The sequence below is a fragment of the Sceloporus occidentalis genome, unplaced genomic scaffold (assembly GCF_023333645.1).
Source record: "Sceloporus occidentalis isolate IW3139 unplaced genomic scaffold, rSceOcc1.0.p SCAF_3, whole genome shotgun sequence".
In the NCBI taxonomy this organism is placed as follows: domain Eukaryota; kingdom Metazoa; phylum Chordata; class Lepidosauria; order Squamata; family Phrynosomatidae; genus Sceloporus; species Sceloporus occidentalis.
In genome coordinates this window covers 38263751-38284599 of record NW_028316983.1, presented here as the reverse complement: position 1 = coordinate 38284599, position 20849 = coordinate 38263751, and the positions used below count along the sequence as shown (strand labels likewise).

Sequence of the window (20849 nt, the reverse complement as noted above, 5' to 3'; positions counted from 1 at the left end):
CCTAGTGTCTGGAGCAACAGAAAACAAGCTTGCTCCCTCCTCAATATGACATCCCATCAAATATTTAAACACGGCAATCACATCACCTCTTGACCTTTTCTTCTCCAGGATAACCATACACAATTCCCTAAGTCACTTCTCATAGGGCATGGTTTCCAGATCTTTCACCATTTTGACCACCCTCCTCTGAATACGCTCCATGTCCTTCTTGAACTGTGGTGACCAGAACTGGACACAATATTCCAGGTGAGGTCTGACCAAAGCAGGGTGATCATTCTGGGATGCTTCCCTTTTGCAACGTTTTCCTCTGGATCACCTCTACATGATGAGAAGAGTAAGGAAGGGGTTTTAATTCCTTCCTCACTGAGGGTTCAGGACTTTGATCCACACTGCCCAGCCCAGCCACCTGCCCCATCAGCCTTTCCACCTGGGTGACCAGATGTCCTAACTGTAAAAGTGGACAAGGCACTGCGAAATGTATGACATTCAAGAAAAAGAAATGGTATGAGCAAATAAGAAAAATACTCATATAAATATAAATTCATGCTACTTATCTGTGGTGTTATTATGGGGTGAGGGAAGGCGGGGTGCAGTCCACATAAGATGACACCCTAAGAGGGGGGGCTGACCCCAATGCTCCCCAAACATCTGCCTTTGGGCAGAAATGGACTGCGGCATTCACCTGTGTCCCTTTAAAATGCAGAAGAGATAGTATGAGTGGTGTGAAACTCAGAGGGAAAGGAGAGGCCCCAGGATTTAAATTTAAATTTTAAATTTTAATTTAATTTTACTAAAGTTTCACTTCAACCACATGAAACTATGTAGAGATATTTTGTAGCACCTTTAAGACTAACTGAAAGAAAGAAGTTGGCAGCATGAGCTTTCGTGCAATTAAGTCTACTTCCTCAGATGGATTTGGAACCTTCTTCCCCCGCAAGCAAGGGCAATCACTTCTTTAACCAGCTTCAAAACGGAGTTGAAGACCATCCTGTTCAGAGAAGCGTTCCCAGGCATTGCATGATTGTCACTTGCTAGTTGATGTTCTTTTTTGTTGCCTGTTTTATTGAACCATTTCCTGTATTGCTATGTATTTTATGTGTATTATCCTATCATTTCTTAGAATGTACGCCATAGGCAGGTTTACTCTTTTATATTTATTGTTTTTATGTACAGTGCTGTGCAAATCTACAGCACTATATAAAATAATAATAATAATAATAGTAATAATAATAATGTGCATGAAACTACGTATATGTAAATGCATTTAGGCTGTGTGTGCGATATTGTAATTTAAAGGTATAATGTTAATTTTGCCAGTTGTTTATGTCCCAATTATTACCATGATATTCAATAATATACAGGAATTACGATTGGTGAGTAACATTAGTACAAAAAACGTTACTAATGATTCTGTATGATCAATGGGAAGAGGTCAGTGGGGGGGATGACACCATGAGTTACTGCACCAGGTGACACCAAACCTAGGTCTGATTCCCACTGCCTTTTAAATTGGATTGAAAATTGGTTTCAACCAGTTCAAATGAGCCTGGTTCCTACTTGAACCAAATTGCTGAAGCGATTCGGAGAGAGGGAACATGCGCTAGAGACCCATTTAACCCACGTCTTTTTGATGCTTATTTGTTCCATGTCTTTTTGGATAATTCGATTCCGCGCACATGTGAACCAGATGGGGATCGGAATCAATTTAAATTCACCCTTTGATCAGCTGGAGTGAGTCCATTTTGAATCGATTCATTTGTGAATGTGAACCACAAGTGGGTTATTTTACAGGGGAAAAAATGCTATCGGGGCAAATGTAGCGTGAACCACACTCCATTGTCAAATTGATCCATTGATTCGGATCGCAAACCGATTTATTTGTAAGTGGGAATGAGACCCTAGTGGATGCAGCAGCCCACTTCTTCTCATGCTGCATCCACACTGCAGAAATAATCTGGGTTGACACCGCTTTAACTGTCATACCTCAGTGCCATTTGAACTGTTGGAACTCTCATTTTGTGAGACATTTAGCCTTCCCTGTCAGAGAGCTCTGGTGCCACAACAAACTACAATTTCCAGAATTCCATGGCATTGAGCCTGGGCAGTTAAAGCGGTGTGAAACGGCATCATTTCTGCAGTGGAGACACAGCCTTACTGGTAATTAGATCCTGTATGTAGAGAGATCCTATGTAGCACCTTTGAGTCTAATGAAAGAAAGATGTTATGCAGGGCTAGCTGTGCTGGCCATTTAACAAATGCAAACAAAAACCCATCAGTGATGCCTTTACTGGCTAGCCAAAATGAACAATATATACAATATACTTGTTGCAGGCTTTTGAAGCTCCATGGGCTTCTTCATCAGGCAAGATGTTACAAACCAAACAGGAGAGAGGAAAAACCAACAACACTTGGAGATGTTAGCCAGCTGCCTCTGCATGCTGTTTTAGTCTTTAGTAAAGATGGCATACTGGGGGGAATATATTTTGTGCAGGCAGGCTCCTGGGCAACAAATAGGGAGATTGTCACAAAGTCCAGGAAATTTAAAGTCCATTTGCATCTCAGCAGGGACCCCTCTTTTGTGAGGCCACAGGCCTCTTTGTAGGCAGAGAACAATGGATACCTCAAGAAGCCTCCGTGTTTTTGCATCAGGAACACTTTGGTAGGTGATGAGAAAAGAAGTTGGCAGCATGAGCTTTCCCAGGCTTCAGTCTGTTTCTGCAGAAGCATTTCTTACAAAATGCTGGGCTTGCTCTGCTCTGCTGCCTGGCTGTGAACATAGGGGCCAGGCTGGATCCTTTCTGCAGCAGCCCAAGCCCTGCTTCCAAAGGGAGGACGTTTTGGCATGCCTCCTGGAAATGAAGGGCGCGTCCGGGAAAAGGAGGACGTCTGTCTGGTGGTGTCCCCCCCCTCTTTGCTTTGCATGGATCCCAGGGTCCCTTACTGGGACTCCAGAAGCCCCGCCCCCTGGGCCGTTGTCGGTCTCTCATTGGCCGCCACTCGGGCGGGGGCGGGGCCTCCCTTTGTGACGTCACAATCAGCTGTTTGAACGTTCTAATTTCTCAGCCAGGATCAACTGGGGATTCAGCAATAAAACCGAAAAAAGAAACAAGAATAACCCTCAAGCTCCGGATCAAAGGAAGGCGAAGGGCCCTTGGCGATGCTGCCTGTCTTCTGAGAAGACCACTGGACTCGCCACCCTCACCTCCCTTTTACCCCCCTTTCTCTCTTTTCTTCCCAAGGGAAGGGTTCTGTTTTGAAGAAGAAGAAGAAGAATTGTCTATTATCGACCTGGGCTGACTTGCCATTAAAACTACCTCAAATACAGACTCTTTTGCCTCAAAGCTGGTGCTTCTAATAATAATAACAATAATAATAATTGTGGGTTTTTTGTTTTGATTTTTTGGGGTGTGCGTATCCGTGTGGCGTTGTTTACAAAACGTTTGATGACATTAAAGGCAAGGTAAGTGTGGCTTCTCCTCCTCCTCCTTTTCCTTCTCCTTTTCCCCCAGTGTGTGAGCCAAAGGGTGCATCCACACTGAGAGATAACCCGGCTTGGGACCGCTTCAGGCTGTCATGGCTCCATGCTCTGGAATTCTGGGAATGGTAGCTTGTTGTGGCACCAGAGCAGGGTGACCAGTCGTCCTCCTTTTCCAGGACCCGTCCTCCATGCCTTGCCTGCTCCCCAGGAAGAACTCTAGAGTGTCCTCCATTCTGAGCCGGACTAAGAAGCACCAATTTGCATTTATAGGAGTGTTTTGAGTTCAGGGTGACCAGAGGTCCTCCATTTCGGCCTTCTCCCCAGGAGGAGTTCCAAACCGTCCTCCATTCTGAGCCTAAGAAGCATGAATTTATGTTGTTGTTGTTGTTGTTGTTGTTGTTGTCGTCGTCATCAGTGTCTCACCCGCCTCTCCCTATGGATCGAGGCAGAGAACAACCACAACGAAGAGCCACAACATCACTTAAAATCCACTTCAGTTTGGATTTATAAGGACATCACATCCCATTTAAGAAGGACAAGTGTGTACGCTTTTCTTCGTGAATGTCCTCTGTTTTGCTGGCACTGGGTCCTCCATTTGGCAGTGTCTTGTCCTCCTTGGCGGCGGTGAGGACATCGGATCAACCTGGTTGTTTTTTAGTTTGTTTGTATGTATGTGTATATATATCTATGCCGGTCTGTGACCGTAATAATGATGAACTGATCTATCTATCTATCTATCTATCTATCTATCTATCTATCTATCTATCTCTATCTATCTACACACATATATAAAACGTGTGTGTGTGTACACACACATATATGCTATATATATGTGTGTGTGTGTGTTGTGATATATATGTATGTATATATCTATATATACACACACACACGTCAAATGCCTTTGGCTTCTAGGATAGGAAGGGAATGGGAAGAAGAGAAGAGAAGAGAGGCTCAGGTATTCTGGATCTTGGAAGGAGACGGTTTCTGTTTACTGAAAACCTCCCCCCCAAAAAAAAACAAAAATCCCTCTCTGTTTATTCCTTGCATGCCTTTATTATATGGAAGAGAAGCCAGATTCAGATGCTCTTAAAATCCGATTTCTCTTTCCTCTGGCCTTTAAACCATTGCATAACCTTTCCTACTAGGATCGTGGGGCTCCTTCTCTTTGCGAAGCAGGGCTTCGGTGGGAAACAAAAGACAGGGGAGAGGGCCAGAAATCGTCGAAGGGAAGGAAGGAGAAAGATAGGATGATGGAGAGAGAGAAAGAGAGAGAGAAAGTAAGAAAAGAGGATTATTATTTTTCCTTTCTCAATAGGAATCGAGTCTTTTTCTTGGCTCGCAAAATGCAGAGATCTGCCCCTTTTGTCTTGGCTTTCTTAGCTTAACAGCCATACTAAGGGGAGGGGGAAAAGGGATGCAGAGGAGAGAAGGAAAGAAAGAAAGAAAGAAAGAAAGAAAGAGTGAAGGCAGCCAGCAAGACGAGAAAAACACCCATTCCCTTGTTTGTGTGGCGCCGGGCTCCTTGAGGTCAAGCAGGGAGGGAGGATGGAAAAATTTGCTTCATGACCAATTGCAGGCTGAGGCGCCTTCCTTCTCCGCCGGGGCCTTGGCGAACTACAGATCCCAATCCCAGGGGCGGTCTAGGATCCTGGAGATTCGTAGTTCCCTAAGGCACCACCACCACCACCACAAAATGCTGGGTTATTGTGAAGAGGAGGCATGTTATTCGTGGGGCCATCAAAAATTAAATTAATTTTAAATTTTAAATTTAAATTAAATTTTAATCCCATTTGCCAGACTTCGCTATAGAAGCCCAAGGGATGAGTCACACTGCAGAACTTAATCCACCACTTTTGGCTGCATCCTCACTGCAGAAATAACTCGGTTTGACACCGCTTGGGCTGCCAGGGATTAATGAAATGCTATGGCATTTTGGGAAATGTGGTTCTGTGAGGGATTTAGCCTTCTCTTCTTCCCACCAAACGACAAGTCCCAGAATTTCCGAGCCTTGATCCAGGGGAGGTTAAAGTGGTGTCAAACCGGATTATTTCTGCAGTGTGGATGCAGCTTAATCCTATCCAGGATGCTTGATCTTTGGGGGGGGGGGGTTCTCTTTTATTAAAGAACTGATTAAGAGGAAAGGTGGGTTTTGGTTTCCTATTGGCTGCCAGGGATTGGAAGCCTGGGATGACGTAGGCTCTATTTGCATATGACATTGTGACGTCACAAAGGCCCTTCCTCCCTCCCTGCCTTTGCCAAGAGGGATGGAAGTTGTCCTCTCCTGACCCGAGTGGAAGAAGGTGGCTCCATGTACTGGAGCACTAGAGCTGAGTGCATTCCCAGGATAATGGGATAGGCCCAGCCTGGGCCAGATATTTTTATCTTTGTGGAGGAAGGAAGGGAGTAGAGTTGGAGCAAACCAGGGAGAAGCCAAGGTCTTGATGTCCCTCAGGCTCATCTTTCCTTATCCATTCCTTGGACCTCTTGGATTTCAGGTTCATTATTTGATCCAAAAACACACTGCAGAAAGAATCCATTTTTGACACCATTTTATTAACTGCTCTGGCTCAGTGCTATGCAATCCTGGGAATCTTGCAGTTTTGTGAGACGTTTAGCCTTCTCTGTCACAGACCTCTGGTGCCACAATAGAATTCCATAGAATTTCATTTAGAAAAGCTTTTTAAATATATCATCAGGACAAGGTGGCTTTGATATGAGGTGCCTGGCTTAGGTCCAAAACACACTGCAGAAATAATCCAGGCTGAGACGGCTTTAACTGCCCTGGCTCAGAATTGTAGTTTTGTGAGACATTTAAACCTTCTGTATCAGAGAGCTCTGGTGCCACAATAAACTACAATTCCCATAGAATCATAGAGTTGGAAGAGAGCACAAGGGCCATCCAGTCCAACCCCCTGCCATGCAGGAACTCTCAATCAAAGCCTCCTCAACAGATGGCCATCCAGCCTGTGTTTAAAGACCTCTAAGGAAGGAGTCTCCACTACACTCTGACGAAGGAGTGTGTTCCACTGTCGCACAGCCCTTACTGTCAGGAAGTTCCTCCTAATGTTGAGGTGGAATCTCTTTTCCTGCAGCTTGCATCCATTGCTCTGGGTCCTGTTCTCTGGAGCAGCAGAAAACAAGCTTGCTCCCTCCTCAATATGACATCCCTTCAAATATTTAGACAGGGCTGTCATGTCACCTCTTAACCCTTTCTCCTCCAGGCTTCTCCTCATAGGGCATGGTTTCCATGTACCATTTTAGTCACCCCCCTTTGGACATGCTCCAGTTTCTCAACATCCTTTTTAAATTGTGTCCAGAACTGGACACTATATTCCAGGTGTGGCCTGACCAAAGTAGAATATAGTGGCTCTATTACTTCCCTTGATCTAGACACTATACTTCTATTGATGCAGCCTATAGTTGCATTAGCCCTGTTAGCTGCCACATCACACTGTTGATTCATGTTCAGCTTGTGGTCTACTTGGACTCCCAGATCCCTTTCACATGTAGTTTCATTCAGCCAGATGTCCCCCATTCTATATCTGTGCATTTCATTTTTCTGCCCTAAGTGCAGTACCTTACATTTCTCCCTGATGAATTTCATTTTGTTAGCTTTGGCCCAGCTATCCAGTCTATTCAGGCCATTTTGAATTTTGATCCTGTCCTCTGTGGTATTAGCTACTCCTCCTAATTTGGTGTCATCTGCAAATTTGATAAGTATGCCCTCAATTCTGTCATCTAAGTCATTGATAAAGATATTGCATAGCAGTAGGCCCAGGACAGAACCCTGTGGGATCCTACTGGGTTCTGTCCTGGGCCCACTTCTATTCAACATCTCTATTCAGCACCATGATTCCCTAGCACTGAGCAAGGGCAGTTAAAGCAGTCTCCAACTGGGTGATTCCTGCAGTGTGTTTTGGACCATGCAAACAAAAATGTTTTTATTTAGAGATGATTTGAAGTGTTTTTACATTCTTTTTGTAAAGTTTTTTTTGTAAAGTTTTTTTTTAATTCTGTGAGCCTCCTTGGGTCCTTTTCTGGGAGAAAGGCAGCATAGAAATGATTTTTAAAAAATCTCTTAGTTTGCATTTCCAAATGCAGGACTCCGTAAGCCTGAGGGCAGGGAACTGTCCAATTAAAAAGATTGTATGTACACCGTTGTGTAAATTTACAGTGCTTTATAAATAAAGGTTAATAATAATCACAATCATGGGCATAGTAAGGGAAGGAAAGCTTTTCATGTGTTGACAAAATGGCAGGTGGTCAAATGTGTGAAGCCATGAAGTGGAATCCCATTGTGGGAGAAAGGCAGGGTATAAATCCTTGAAATAAATAAATAAATAAACAGTGGGGCTTTAAGAAAGGTGCCATTTGGAATGGGTGTTAGTGGCACCTTAGCAAAAAATAAATGAATCTTTGCAACCCTCATCCTGAGGGCATTAAGGTGAAAAGTGTGGCCTCATAGCCCTTTTTGAAAAATGAAGCTATATTTAAATGTTTTAGCTCTGTGGTTTCCATTTCACTGGAGTGGTGAGCTCATGTCAGGTTTTACCCTTCACTTTAAAGGAGCTGTCCCGGGTTCTGAATCTATTTTGAGGGGTGAGTATCAACACCCCTAAGCATCAGCACTCCTAAGTAACTACCGTGGATTTACTGCTCCACCAAGATGGAAACTACCAGCTGTCTCTGTCTTGGCTGTCCAGTAGATAAGGAAGTGGTGCCATGCTCAGTTGTCTCAACAGTCATGTCTTTAAAAACACTTACAAAATTTTGCATCAAAGCCTCAATTCTGCCAGCCAAAATGCAGATCATCAATATCCTACATGAAATATTCTCTCTCTCTCTCTCTCTCTCTCTCACACACACACACACCGTTTTGTATGGTTTCTTCTTCCATAGAGAGAAAATAAGGAAAGTCCTGAAGACATGTCCTACTCTATTCACTGGGGGAGGGGGGAATCACATTTGGTAGCCTTGGTGACTGTTGAGATTTCTCTAGGAATTGCCTGCTGCAGCATAATGGTTAAAAAGAGGGAAACTGTACTTTTTGAAAAACACTGTAAAGTACACCAAAACTATATTGGAGGCACTGGTGTGTACTTGCCTTGAAGTTATGTGATCATTGTTCTGGTTGTACTGAGTTAGTTAACCAGCAAGTTTCCATTTGCTGGTTTAGCAGGGTCAGCTCATCCATATTATTATTATTATTATTATTATTATTATTATTATTATTATTATGCTTTATTTATATAGTGCTGTAGATTTGCACAGCACTGTACATACAAACAATAAAATAGATAAGAGTAAACCTGCCCATAGCTTATAATCTATGAAATAATAGCATAAAGGCAAACTAGGCAGCTGCGTAGGGTGGCAAAATTTAGGTGGCTTTTTTTGTATAATTTTTTTGGCTTTTTGACTAATTCTCAATACTATGACGAGAGATTGGAATCTAAGTTTCATATCACGTTTAGCTTTAACAAACAAAACAGCACAAATCCAGGGATGAAAATAATTATGAGGGGCGACAGGGGGTGCCAAAATATTTCTTGCCTAGGGTGGCCAAATACCTAGAGCCGGTGCTGTGGTTTAGGGAACTCACTTCATGTTTACTGCTCCTGAAAGGCTTCACTTTTCACCTTCACAAGTGTTTGCTTGTTTGCTAGGGTAGCCTTTAACAATCTGATGTTTTCTAGATGTCTTTAATCATAATTCCCATTATCCCCATGCTGTTTGGAGGTGATGAGATTATTGATGAACATATCTGGAAAACACCAGGTTGTAGGAGGCTGAGCTATTACCTCTCCAAAAGTGTGGCTGTCTTAATCTATACCTACAGTTGTCCCCCCCCCCCACATTTGCGACTTTGACTTTTGCTGATTTGATTATTTGTAGTTTTGATTAATATGTTCTCTCTAGGAATCCCTAGGTCCAGTGCAACTCTGCTAGAAGGTGACCACAGAGTTGTGCTGGAAAACCTAGAAGTTCCTAGAGGAAACAGTTCTCTAGGCATTTGTAGGTCCTCCAGCATGAGTCTATGATCGACTTCTGGCAGATGTTGACTATAGAGTTGGACTGGAGGACCTGGAGATTCCTAGAGAGGGGTTCTCTCGGGTAAAAAGAATAGTGTTTTTTAATTTACATTTTTTCCACATTCATGGGTGTCCTTCATCCCTAACTCCAGCGAATGTGGAGGGACCACTGTTATCACATGCAGGAATTGAGTTTTCTCTGTTGGACCTGATCAGTTTTGACCAACTCATGGAAAGAGCAAAGTTGGCCTGTCTGTGCTGGATATGAAGGAAATTTATCACTCTCACCTCAACCCCCCCCCCCCCCCTTTTGGGTATTCAGCTAATCTCATTGCTAGCTAGTTGCTGTTGTTCTTCAGGTCATACTTCAGATGTGATTTACAGCCGACTAAAAGGCAAGATCCTTCAGAGCCTAGGAAAGGTACTTTTTCTAATTACAAGATTCAGAATCCCCCAGTGAGTATGACCATTGCCAAGCTGGCTGGGGGATTCTGGGAATTATAGTTCCAAAAAATATTCCCTCTCCCCCTCAAGAGTTTCCCTGAAGCACTTAGTCATTTATTGATAAGTGTGCTAAAGTTAACTGCTGGTATAATAAAACTGTAGAACTATGCCAAGCTTTTGTCTGCAGCCATGTGTATTAGGAACTCCTCAGAAGTTAATCTGTATCCATATTTATTATATTAGTTACACTTCTGTTCTTTCCTTCAAAGCAGCAAACATGCCACTTCTCCTCCCCACTTTATCTTTACCTTTATAGGAAGGTCAGGATGAGAAAGAGTGTCTGGACAAGGTCGTCTAATGTGTTTTATGGCTCAGTGAAGATTGGAACCTGGATGCTCTAAATCCAAGTCAAACACAATAACAACTATACCACACAACTAGCAGACACTAACATATCCACTGGAGTCTTTTTGGTTAGTCCTAGCTAGAGCAGACCTGTTGAATCAGTTGTTGAATGTGAGTCAACACATAGGTCAATTTAGTTGATTCAGTGGCCCTATTCTAGCTAGCACTAACAACAGAAGTTAGGCTGTAAAGTGGCTTGAAAATGAATTGCATGAGTAAAATGGAAAGTGCTGCCATGCTGTTCATTTTATATTGCTTTTCATTTAGGGTTAATTGCCTTTGAAGAATTGTGGGTGGCAGTGGTGATAGTCCATCTCATTCAGAAACACGGGGTTCTGCCTTCACGTGCTTGAAAGTTTTGGATGAGGACTGTGCAATGTGTGACTAATTATGGCAGTTTTAGATCCCAACTACAATTGAATATAGACACCAAAGTGAGGGGTGAAGCTATTCTTGACATAGCTGTGCAGTCTGAGTAGGAAGTGATGAAGACTGCCTATCTCAAGCTGCATAAGCCCTGATTGCCTTTGTTCTCTGTGGTGATGACTGGGTAGATATTCTCAGATGTGTTTTGGAAGGTTTCCCTGGGTGAGTCTTTAGTGTTCATTCTGCACTCAAGTATTTGGAAAGAGTTTATCTGGGGGAGGGACATTCTCATTCTAAATAGGTATTTTGCCACTCTTATAATAGCTCTGTTCAGTTCTAGAAGTCCTGTCCCAGTTAATTACAACAATAAGAGCTACCCACTTCTCCCTGGCTACTGTGTAATGTCCTTGTGCAGCAATAGTCTTTGTTCATTTAGGCCGCCCCCACGTTCATCTTACCTAACAGGATTATTTTAGGGAGTCAGTGTGATTCACAAAACAAAGAGATTGGGAGAATGAGAAACAAACAGTACATTTTATTTCCAGTTTTCTTGCTGATTAAAAACCTTTCAAGAAGGCTGGATTCTTCAAAATAATGTGCAAGAGACAGATACCATGATATTTCCCCCTCTTTTCCTAGGGAAGACAATGGAATAATACCTAGCTTCCTAGTGTTTCTTGCAGTGATAGAAAGATAGTACTTGGAGGCTGAACACTGTGTTAAGAAAGCTTACACCAGGGATAGTTTTTGGAAGATAGTTTTTGGAGACTGAACACTGTGTAATAATCTGGACTTAAACTATAAAGGGCTTTGTAGGTCATCACCTGCATTTTGAGCTGTGCCTGGAAGCAAACTCAAAACCATAAGGCAGCTTTGCTCTCTTTTTGTCATTGATATGATTCAGTGCAAAATTTGGTTTGCCTGGGCAAGTATTTTTATTTTTCATCACAAAGTACAGACAACCATGATAACATGAAGAAAGAGGATGTTCTTAACAGTTCATCCTGCTGAAAAAAGAATGAATGAATGAATGAATGGGAAAAAAAGCAAAAGAATTACTAACATGCAATGTAAAGGATGCTCAAAGATGCAAGCCCTTCACATTGTAAGACAGAATAAGAAGACTGTAGTTTTTCTAGGGCTAAACTAGTTTGCATGTGTGTCACTGGAAGCTTCTTTTTCTGACAGTAAATACGAGCTGATAGAGAGGGCTGAACAGACTGCCTGCAGTGCTAATATTCTAACTGATTTGCAGTGTTTCCCAAATTGCATTTTCCCCATGGTTGAAATTGGATTTCAGCTGGACAAGTGCTACCATTACGTAGGGAGGGAGGGAGGGAGGGAGTTGCCTTGGGGAGCAGCAATGGCAATTCTCTGTCTGTTCCTCTTAACCCTCTGTCCCCAACACTAGCAACAGAGCTTTGTGTGCCACCTACATCTATCCTGATTCTCTAAATTAGCCTGCTGCCCTCAGAGGGTGAAGATGAAGGATGTGATGGAGGAGGATGCTATTCAGCTCCAACTACTGAAGTCAGATTCAGCTAGCAGCCCAGTTAGTTTCTTTATATGGGATGGAAAAGGGGGAGACAAATTGTTACTTTCAACTAGAGTAGACCAAGTTAACAAAGGGAAGTTAACACTTACATAAGTTCCATGGATTCAGTCACTTCATTGATTTAATTCTTTAGTTGAGATCTTTGGGATTTAGGCTGTTTTGTTCATTGCCAAACATCTTGGGCTTGCTCATGCAGAAAAGTTTACTTTTAAAACCTAGTAACCCCAACCTAGTACTTTCTGGATGTGTTGTACTACCTACCCATCAAGGTTAGCCAGTATGAAGAATAGATAGTTTGGGGGCTAATGAAGCTTGCAGTAAAAAATACAACCATGTCTGGAGAAGGTTTTTTTAGAGTGTGCAAGAATAAAAATTACCCACAATTTATTTTGCCTCCTGGCTTTCTTTGTGAATCACACTTTAGGTTAGAGAACAGCAGAAAATACAACAAAATGCAGGGTTCCTTATACAGATTTGGAACGTTGAAGAATTTAGTCTAGAGGTGTACTCAGATGTTTTACCTGCAGCAGAGTCTGTGTGGAAGGAAATGATGGCAGAAGGCAGAAGCAAAACAATAGACAGAAATTACAGGAAAGCAGATTTTGGCTGAATGTTCGGAAAAGCTTCCTAATACTAAGAACACAGGCTACCCTGGAGGTGAGAGGCTTTATTTCTTTGGAAGTATTTAAACAGAACTGGATGGCCATCTGTTAGGGATGTTGCAGTTTTATCCTGCACTGGGCCAGAGACTGGACTAAATCGGTGCTATTCCAAAAGGTGTTCCACAGACTGGAACTAGTCCATGAGCCATTGGCTTCCAGTCTTCAGTGAGTTTCCAGGAAACTGGTTCCTGGCACATTAGGGAAAACAATGTTTAGTCCCCCACATCAGATAGCATGAGACGCACTGAACTATATGCCTATAATGATCCCTTCTGGTTCTAATATTCTACGGTTTTAAATGAATCACATGAATGCAGAGTTGGCCAGGGCCCCAACGTTGGTAAAGTTTGGGGACTCTCTGGAGTCTCCCATTGATAAAATTATTTTTTTACTGTATGTTAGCAGCTGTCCTCCAGTATATGATCTGGCAAGAATCTGTGCCTATCCAGAATCAGGAACCAGGGTGGGTGCATCTATACACAGGAGCTTGATTCTCACAACAGAGCTTGGTGGCACCAGCTTTCTTTTTCTCTCTGCTGGACCAAGAGAGAGGGGGAGAGAGAGAGAGAGAGAGAGAGAGAGAGAAAGCCTTTGTCTCCCGGAAAGCATAATCTCCTCTCACTGTGAGCAGATGGCCCCTGCTAGGCTTATTGATGGAGAGTCTGAGCTGTGTCACTTTCTTTGCTATGTGCACAGTGGGGGAGAGGGGAGTGCCACACAGTTATCCCCTACTTCCCACATCATGCTGGGACAGATTGCTCCAGAATTTGGGTCACATAAATACATAGAATATATTGAACCAGCATGCTTAATTTGCTCCAGAGTTGTGTGGGTGAGTGGGTGCCTGCCTTCTCATGCCTATGCCCATGCCAGAACCCCTTGGTAAAAATTTCCTGTGTTTCTATTCTCAATTGTGGATTTCCACCAAAGCATCCACTGTTGGAATAGATCCACTGAATCAATCAACCTATGTGTACTTAGCATTCAGCAATTGATTCTATAGGTGTTGGCCATTGGAACTAACCCCTAGAATCCAGAACTTGCATGCCTATTAAAATGTCTTTTGAACAGAGTTTAGTAAATGGAGGATAATTTCTATATCAATTGTGGGAGAGGCATGAACTCTAACCTTTACTTAAACCCAATGTATTTTCTGCCTGAATAAGGCCAGCAAAAGATCAGCAAGACCACCTCTTCCAATGCAAGCCACATAAATCTTAATCCAACCAAGATTTTTTTGGCATCTTCAGCAGAAAATCCCACTTCTGAAGTACAAATGGAGCAATCATAAATAAATAGATAACAATTTTCTGCCTATTTCTTGACTGCAGAAATTAGCTATCTGAGGAGGTTTCTTAATTCTGCTGTGTTGATCCTGATCAACAAACTAATTCAGCAGTTTTCAACTTCACTAGGAGGAGATCTTTGGTATGACTGGTAAATCTTGTTATTTAAAGCTAAACTATCCTCAGATACTTCATATTATAACAAGGATAGCTCGCAACAATATATTGTTGATAGAGGGGAAATCCTCCATCCTTACCTACTCTGATGTTCTCAGAATTACAGCTGAACCAGAGTGAACAGGAAAACATGAGGGTTGAGTGGAAGCAGCAGGAAATGACACCCATCTCTTTCATACTACACATTTGTAGCACTATGGTTCCACTTTAATTGCCATGTGTGGATCCTACAGAATCCAGAGGTCTATAGTTTGAAGCATGGCACGGAGCTGAACTAGATGACCTTCTGGACCCTTCCAACTCTGAGATTCTATGACACTAGAGCTTTCTTGCACAGAATTCCAAATATTTTATGAAACTACAAATCCAAGGACTCAATGGGACAGAGTCATAGCAGTTAAAGGGATATAATGCTCTAATGATGTAGTGTGAAAGAGACAATAATCATTCACGCTAACCAAAAAGTTGCATAGAAGCTTTTGCTGTCCTAAGTGACTGAATGTGTCCAACTATTTAGAGGCAAAAGCCCTATGTTTTTAAAGAAGAAAAATAATGTAGTAAGCATCTGTCACCCTTTTCTTATTTGCTTCTGTACCAGCAGTTACGTATATAGTATCATTTCAAGACTCTTTAGTCATTTGGGAGGATGTTGTGAAAGGGGTTCTGGTGAAATGTTAGGGCCCTTTGCTGGGTGTTCCATGATGAAATCTTGCAGACCTTTGCTAAGAGCATCCTCACAGTATGTCTGAGTCTCTGAAAACCAAGATTACCAATGGCTTGTAGTGCCTCTAAAATCAGGTTCAACAGGGTTTTTAAAAAAGATAAATGAGAGGAAAAACAATTCAGAATCTTCAAGATATGAATTTGATAGCATTTGAGCTAACTGAAAATCTTTGCTAATATACTGGCTTTTAGATGTTGTGAGATTAAAACTTCTCTGACCATTGGCCGTACAGGCAACAGCTTCTGGTAACTGAAGTCGAATAACATCTGGAGACCCAGATTTGGGGCCTACAGGTACTGTATATCTCAGTTAATGAAGTAGATGTGTTCTTGTGCATTACTTCTTTAACGAACATTTGACACCAGAATACCCGAGGTAAAGATAATATGGAAAGAATAGGAGTCCTACACCACAAAAGAGAAGAGCACTTCAATATGTTTTAGCAAGTTTTTTTTTTATTGAGAATTAGTGATATGCATGTGTCAAATGAAACATGCAGGTCAGGTAAGCCTTGCATAAGTTTACAAAAAACCCAAACCTTCAAGAAACCATTTGATGGTATCTTCCAAAATGCATCTAGGGATGATTTTTTCTTTTGTCACTCTCCACTTTTCTTATTATTTCCATTTTGATAGGCAAACTTATAGACCTATGTTTGTGTTTTTACATTCTGAGGGTAGCTGGTAAGACAGTCTCAGCCACTCTCCCTTTTTCTTCTTCTTTTTTCTTGTTCATGCAGTTCAGTAAGTCCCTGTATTGGATGAAAGGCTGGATATAAGATAATAATAATAATGATGATAATACTACTACTACTACTACTAATAATAATAATAGGATTCTGGTGACAGATGTTGTTTCCCTTGACTATTGTAGGCAGGTACACATGGCTAGAGTGCTAGAGTAGAATCCAGCTCTTTCCCAGCTGAAGCTTTATTGCATGGTTTACTGAAGTTCTCCCAGCCGTCCTTTACTGTCCTCCCGTACCCAATGCTGATGCTGCTAGCTGACTTCCATCTAGACAGAAGATGAGGAAGAAAAGGCCAGCTGGATGGGCATAACAAACATTTGTAAAAGGCAACTTTTTGGCCAGAGGCTTTGTTAACTGAGAGATACTTTGTTAACTGAGATACTGAAGTACTGTGTTGGCAGCATACATCTCCAATCTAGATTTAGGATGCAAGAGAGGTCTCTAAAGGAGGAAAAATCAATTCATGAACAATATAATCACTTTAGTACTTGGCAGCCACAGAAAAATTCTAGCTCATTCATTTCCAGCTGCTGCAGTGATTGCTGACCTGATCATGTGAATCAAGTATGTTGAATCTTTTATCCTGTGGGCCAAATTGTCTCACTAGATCATTTCATTTGGCCCACAGGGCTTTCAGCTAGGGAACCCCTTTTACCCAAAGGAGTGGTTGCTGTCTCAAATCCAGTTTTTAGCATACTATTTCTGAGATTTCTCCTAGTATGATAACAGTTTAATTCAATATCTGGTTCAATATCTACATGATCATGAAGGAACTGATAGTCAACATAAACTGTGTGCAAATGATTCTGAGACTAGACCTGTGGTAGCAAAACCCTTGCAATGAAAAGTGAAATGAAAGACATCCAACTATCTTTAAAAAAAAAGGTAAGAACCCAAGTGATGCTTTGCAGAGGATTGTATATTGTTCTTGTTCCTGCTGTTGCGCCGAACTTTTCCACAAATTTTAAGGAGCTAGGAGTGAGGATATTGTGATGGCTGTATTGTAAAAATCTTTTAAAATGGGATATATTTCCCGAAAGTTACAATAAATTGGAATCCAAACACGAGAGCTTTGAACATCTGGTCTAATTTGATGGCTGTAGAGATGGCCTCTAGCATACCCTCCAATATTTTACATGTGAAAATCAGGACACGTGTGGCCAAGCATATCAGAGTGTGATCAAGAGAGCAAAAGCTATTAATGAAGAAGAACACACAAGCTAGGAGAGGCTGGAGCAGTTTGCTTTTGCCTGAGCCTACTGGGAATAGCAAGATCCCAACCCTTCCTCTCTTTTTGTGCCCTGCCAATTTGAATGGAAACTACTTTACACTCTGTTTGCATCAACTGTTGTAAAGAAAGCTGAGGAAAAGGGGAGAGGGAGTGGGTGGAAGAGAGAGAAACTGACATTTTAAAAGCAGCTGGGTGACAAAAGATTGAGAGTGACTCTCCAGATTGGGTCAGTTGAAGGATATGCACTAGATGCTTTATCATTAGACATGTGTTCTGTCCAGATATTCTTTTGGAGAGAGAGGAACTGCACCCAGCATTACGGTCTGTGTCACACAGAATGCCTTGTCTGTCCACCTCATGATGCTGATGTGTTAGGTACAGATCTGTGAAGGAAAGTCCTGCTGATCCTTGCAATCTTGAATGAGCCTAATGGTATAGGATTCTCTTTTTCCTCTCATGATGATCAAGTAATTTCCCTTTATCACTCTTTGGAGACAATATTTTCCAAAGTTTGGAAAAAATTACTTTTGGGGGAATCCTTATTGGCAGCATGGCCACTGCCTATGCTGGGTGTGGGATTCTAGGAGATATAATCCAAAAATGTAGCATTCCCAGATTCTGCGTTTTTCACAAAGGCAGGGAAGCATATTCACTTTCTTTTACAAAGCAAAAACATGGCTTGTTTTTCCTCTTACTTCTATGATGGTAAGATATGCCTTATCGTGAGCTAATGGTCGGTCGGTCGGTCGGTCGGTCGGTCGGTCAGTCAGTCAGTCTCTCTCTCTCTCTCTCTCTCTCACACACACACACACACACACACAGAGAGAGAGAGAGAGAGAGAGAGAGAGAGAGAGAGAGATGCATGGACCACTGCTTCCCCCATATATTCCCTTTATTGCCTGGATGAATTACTTTCCCTTTTCTCCTTTGCATCTGTACCATCTGCATTGCTCACATTTTCCTGTCTCTCATTGCTGTGTGACACTAATGTGCCTTTCCCCTCCTTTTCCCTCTGCCGCCTGCCTGCTGCTACTGCCCCACAATCCTCTTTTCAATGTCACTAATGGGACTGAATTTCAGGAGGGATTTGCTGATTGGTTGAAGGGCTGGAAAATCCATCATTGTCCTTAGTAAGAGCACAGCTGAGCTTGTTTGTGAAGGGCTCTGACTCAAGGCTGGGACTGAGTGGGCTTTAAAGGGAGCTAGGCCACAGCACATGCAGGTACTCTCTAAAAGGCTCATATTCAAACCAGGCATTTATATTAACAGCACTCCACCCAAAACAGTTAGTTTCCAAGCCATATCTGTAGTCCTCAGTGCTTTTAATTCTGAGAACACTCTGCCATTCATACAAAGTCTTCAACCATATCACAGAGAAACTGTCACAGCCACCTCTGGATATAGAGCTTTTCTTTTTTGCCTTCTGTGCAAAGGAAGTGCTTCCCTTGCTAAATATCTGCTCCCATACCTTCCAACTGTGTCCCGATTTAGGGGGAAACATCCCAATTAATCCTCTGTCATCCCACTTTTCCATCTGCCTTTAAAATGTTCCAGTGTCTCTCTCCCCTTCCCACTTTCCCACTTTTTTCCTCAGCTTAATTTTGTTGCTGCAAACTGAGTGACCCATCGAGGATAGAGGAAAGAAGGGGCTGGATCTTGGCCTTTCTAGTACAGTGCGCCCTTGGCTTACATAGGGGATCTGTTCTGGCTCCCCCTGCATAAGCCAAATACTGCGCATGATCAAGCCCCATTCAAATGAATGGGGCTCATGCATGCGGCAGCGCGGCAGCATGATGGCACATGGGCGCTGCCCCTTGCACCCTGCATGCTCAAAGCCGTATATAGCTCAAACAAAAGCAAACTGCTGCAGCCCTTTCTAGCTCGCCGTTTCTTCCTCATTAATAACATCTGACGTTTTGATCACACACTGAAGTTGCTAGACTACCTGTGTCATGTCACTTCTGAAATGCTGAAAGGTTGGTACTCCTATTCTATTAGAACAGATAAATAATGGTTCCCAATTGGAAAGGGGGTCAGGCAAGGCTACACATATCACCCTACTTGCTCATCTTGTATGCATAAAATATCATATGTTTAGACTTAAAAGGAGGAAGAGTAAAGATAGGAAGAAGGAACATCAACAAATCAACAAGGATATGCAGATGACACAGCAATACTAGCAGAAAACATCATGGACTTGAAACGAACTAGGTAAGGTCAAGGAAGAAAGTGCAAAGACAAGATTGCTGCTGAAGATAATGAAAACAAACATAATGACCACAGAGGATCTACATAAATTCAACCTAGATAATGAGGAAATCAAAATAGTTAAAAGTTTTCCTGTACTTTGGATCAAATATTGATCAGAATGGAGACTGCAGTCAAGAAATAAGAAGATTAAGAATGGAAAGTGAACAGGAAGAAAATCAACTCATTTGAGATGTGGTGCTGGAGAAGAGTGCTGGGAATACTGTGGGCAGCCAAAAAGACAAGTTAATGAGTCTTAGAACAGATCAAGCCTGAATAATCCCAGAAAGCCCAAGATGATTAAATTAAGGCTGTCATACTTTGGCCACATCATGAGAAGCTCATTAAAAAAGACAATAATGCTAGGAAAGGTAGAGGGTAGTAGACAGAGAAGAAGACAACATGCCAGATGGATAGACTCTATCAGTGAAGCTACAGGCCTGAACTACAAAACCTAAACAGAGCAGTGGAGGTTAGGGAGTCTTGGAGATGTCTCATCCACAGAGTCGCCATGAGCTGAGGTCAACTTGAAGACAGCTAATATTAAAACTAAAAACATGAGCTTTGCCTGTTAGAAATCTGTCTGTCTGGGTCTGTTATACATTTTGCTGTCTGAGGTGAAATAGCAGATAGTATCTTTGTCCCTCACCAAAAGTCAAAGTCATAATCAGGGCTAGGAATGTTATAGTGGCAGTTGAAGTAGAAAATCCCACAAGACTTTCTCTTCCAATAATATATTAAATAATGAATGACATATTTCCTTTCATACTATAAAAAAATCTGCTGCTTGAGGCATCTCCTTCACTCTACCTAATGGTAACACTATCTGTCTATTTACTCATCCTGCATGTATCTATCCAACCTTCTCTACCACAACTCTCTTGACAGGAGAAATAGACCCCCCCACCATGTCATACTTCTGCTCCCTGCTATGGAGAATCAAATACCCCATCCCTATTCCAAAGTATATAGTATTCAAGGCAAATCGTTTTGAAACTTTGGGCTGCTGCTGCCTCTGATGATGATATCATCACCATCATCATGCAAGCACCTCTCCCCCCCCCAAAAAAAAATGGTGCCTTGCTTTACTCTGCCTAACAACAGGGTAGCTTACAGTAGGAAATCCTTGTAAATGCAACTGTTTAAAGTTTGCATCAAATACTTCAAACATAAACCTACCACCTGCTGCGAAATCTTTTCCATATTAAGCTGGAACACGTATGAAGCCCAGAGTAAATACATAAATACTCACAAACATCTTTTACCAACAAAAAGAGGAATCTTTGACATGTTTATGTGAAAGCAAATCTTGTGAAATTCAGCAGGAAGTGTTCCCATATAAGTGGGCATTAGAGTTCTTACCTTGGCATTAAGTCCTATGGAAACAAATGGGTCTTATTTCTAAATAATCAAATACAGGAATGAATATAACAGATACATGGTGAGTATAAATAAATGGCAGCTTTTTCATCTCACACACCTGTGAGATACACC

The 20849-nt window shown here is 42.0% G+C and overlaps 1 protein-coding gene across 4 annotated transcripts in view; it reads left to right on the top strand.

Moving 5' to 3' along the window:
- The first annotated feature begins 3042 nt into the window (after positions 1-3042).
- Positions 3043-20849, top strand: part of TP53INP2 (tumor protein p53 inducible nuclear protein 2) — a 55502-nt gene continuing 37695 nt past the window's right edge. For 2 of the 4 annotated variants that reach the window (XM_089514064.1, XM_089514061.1), the window contains exon 1: positions 3043-3460. The gene's annotated coding sequence lies outside the window, so the exon portion shown is untranslated. Of the gene's footprint in view, positions 3461-4049; positions 4144-20849 lie in introns of those variants that run through there. The other 2 variants (XM_089514063.1, XM_089514062.1) reach the window with 2 other exon arrangements.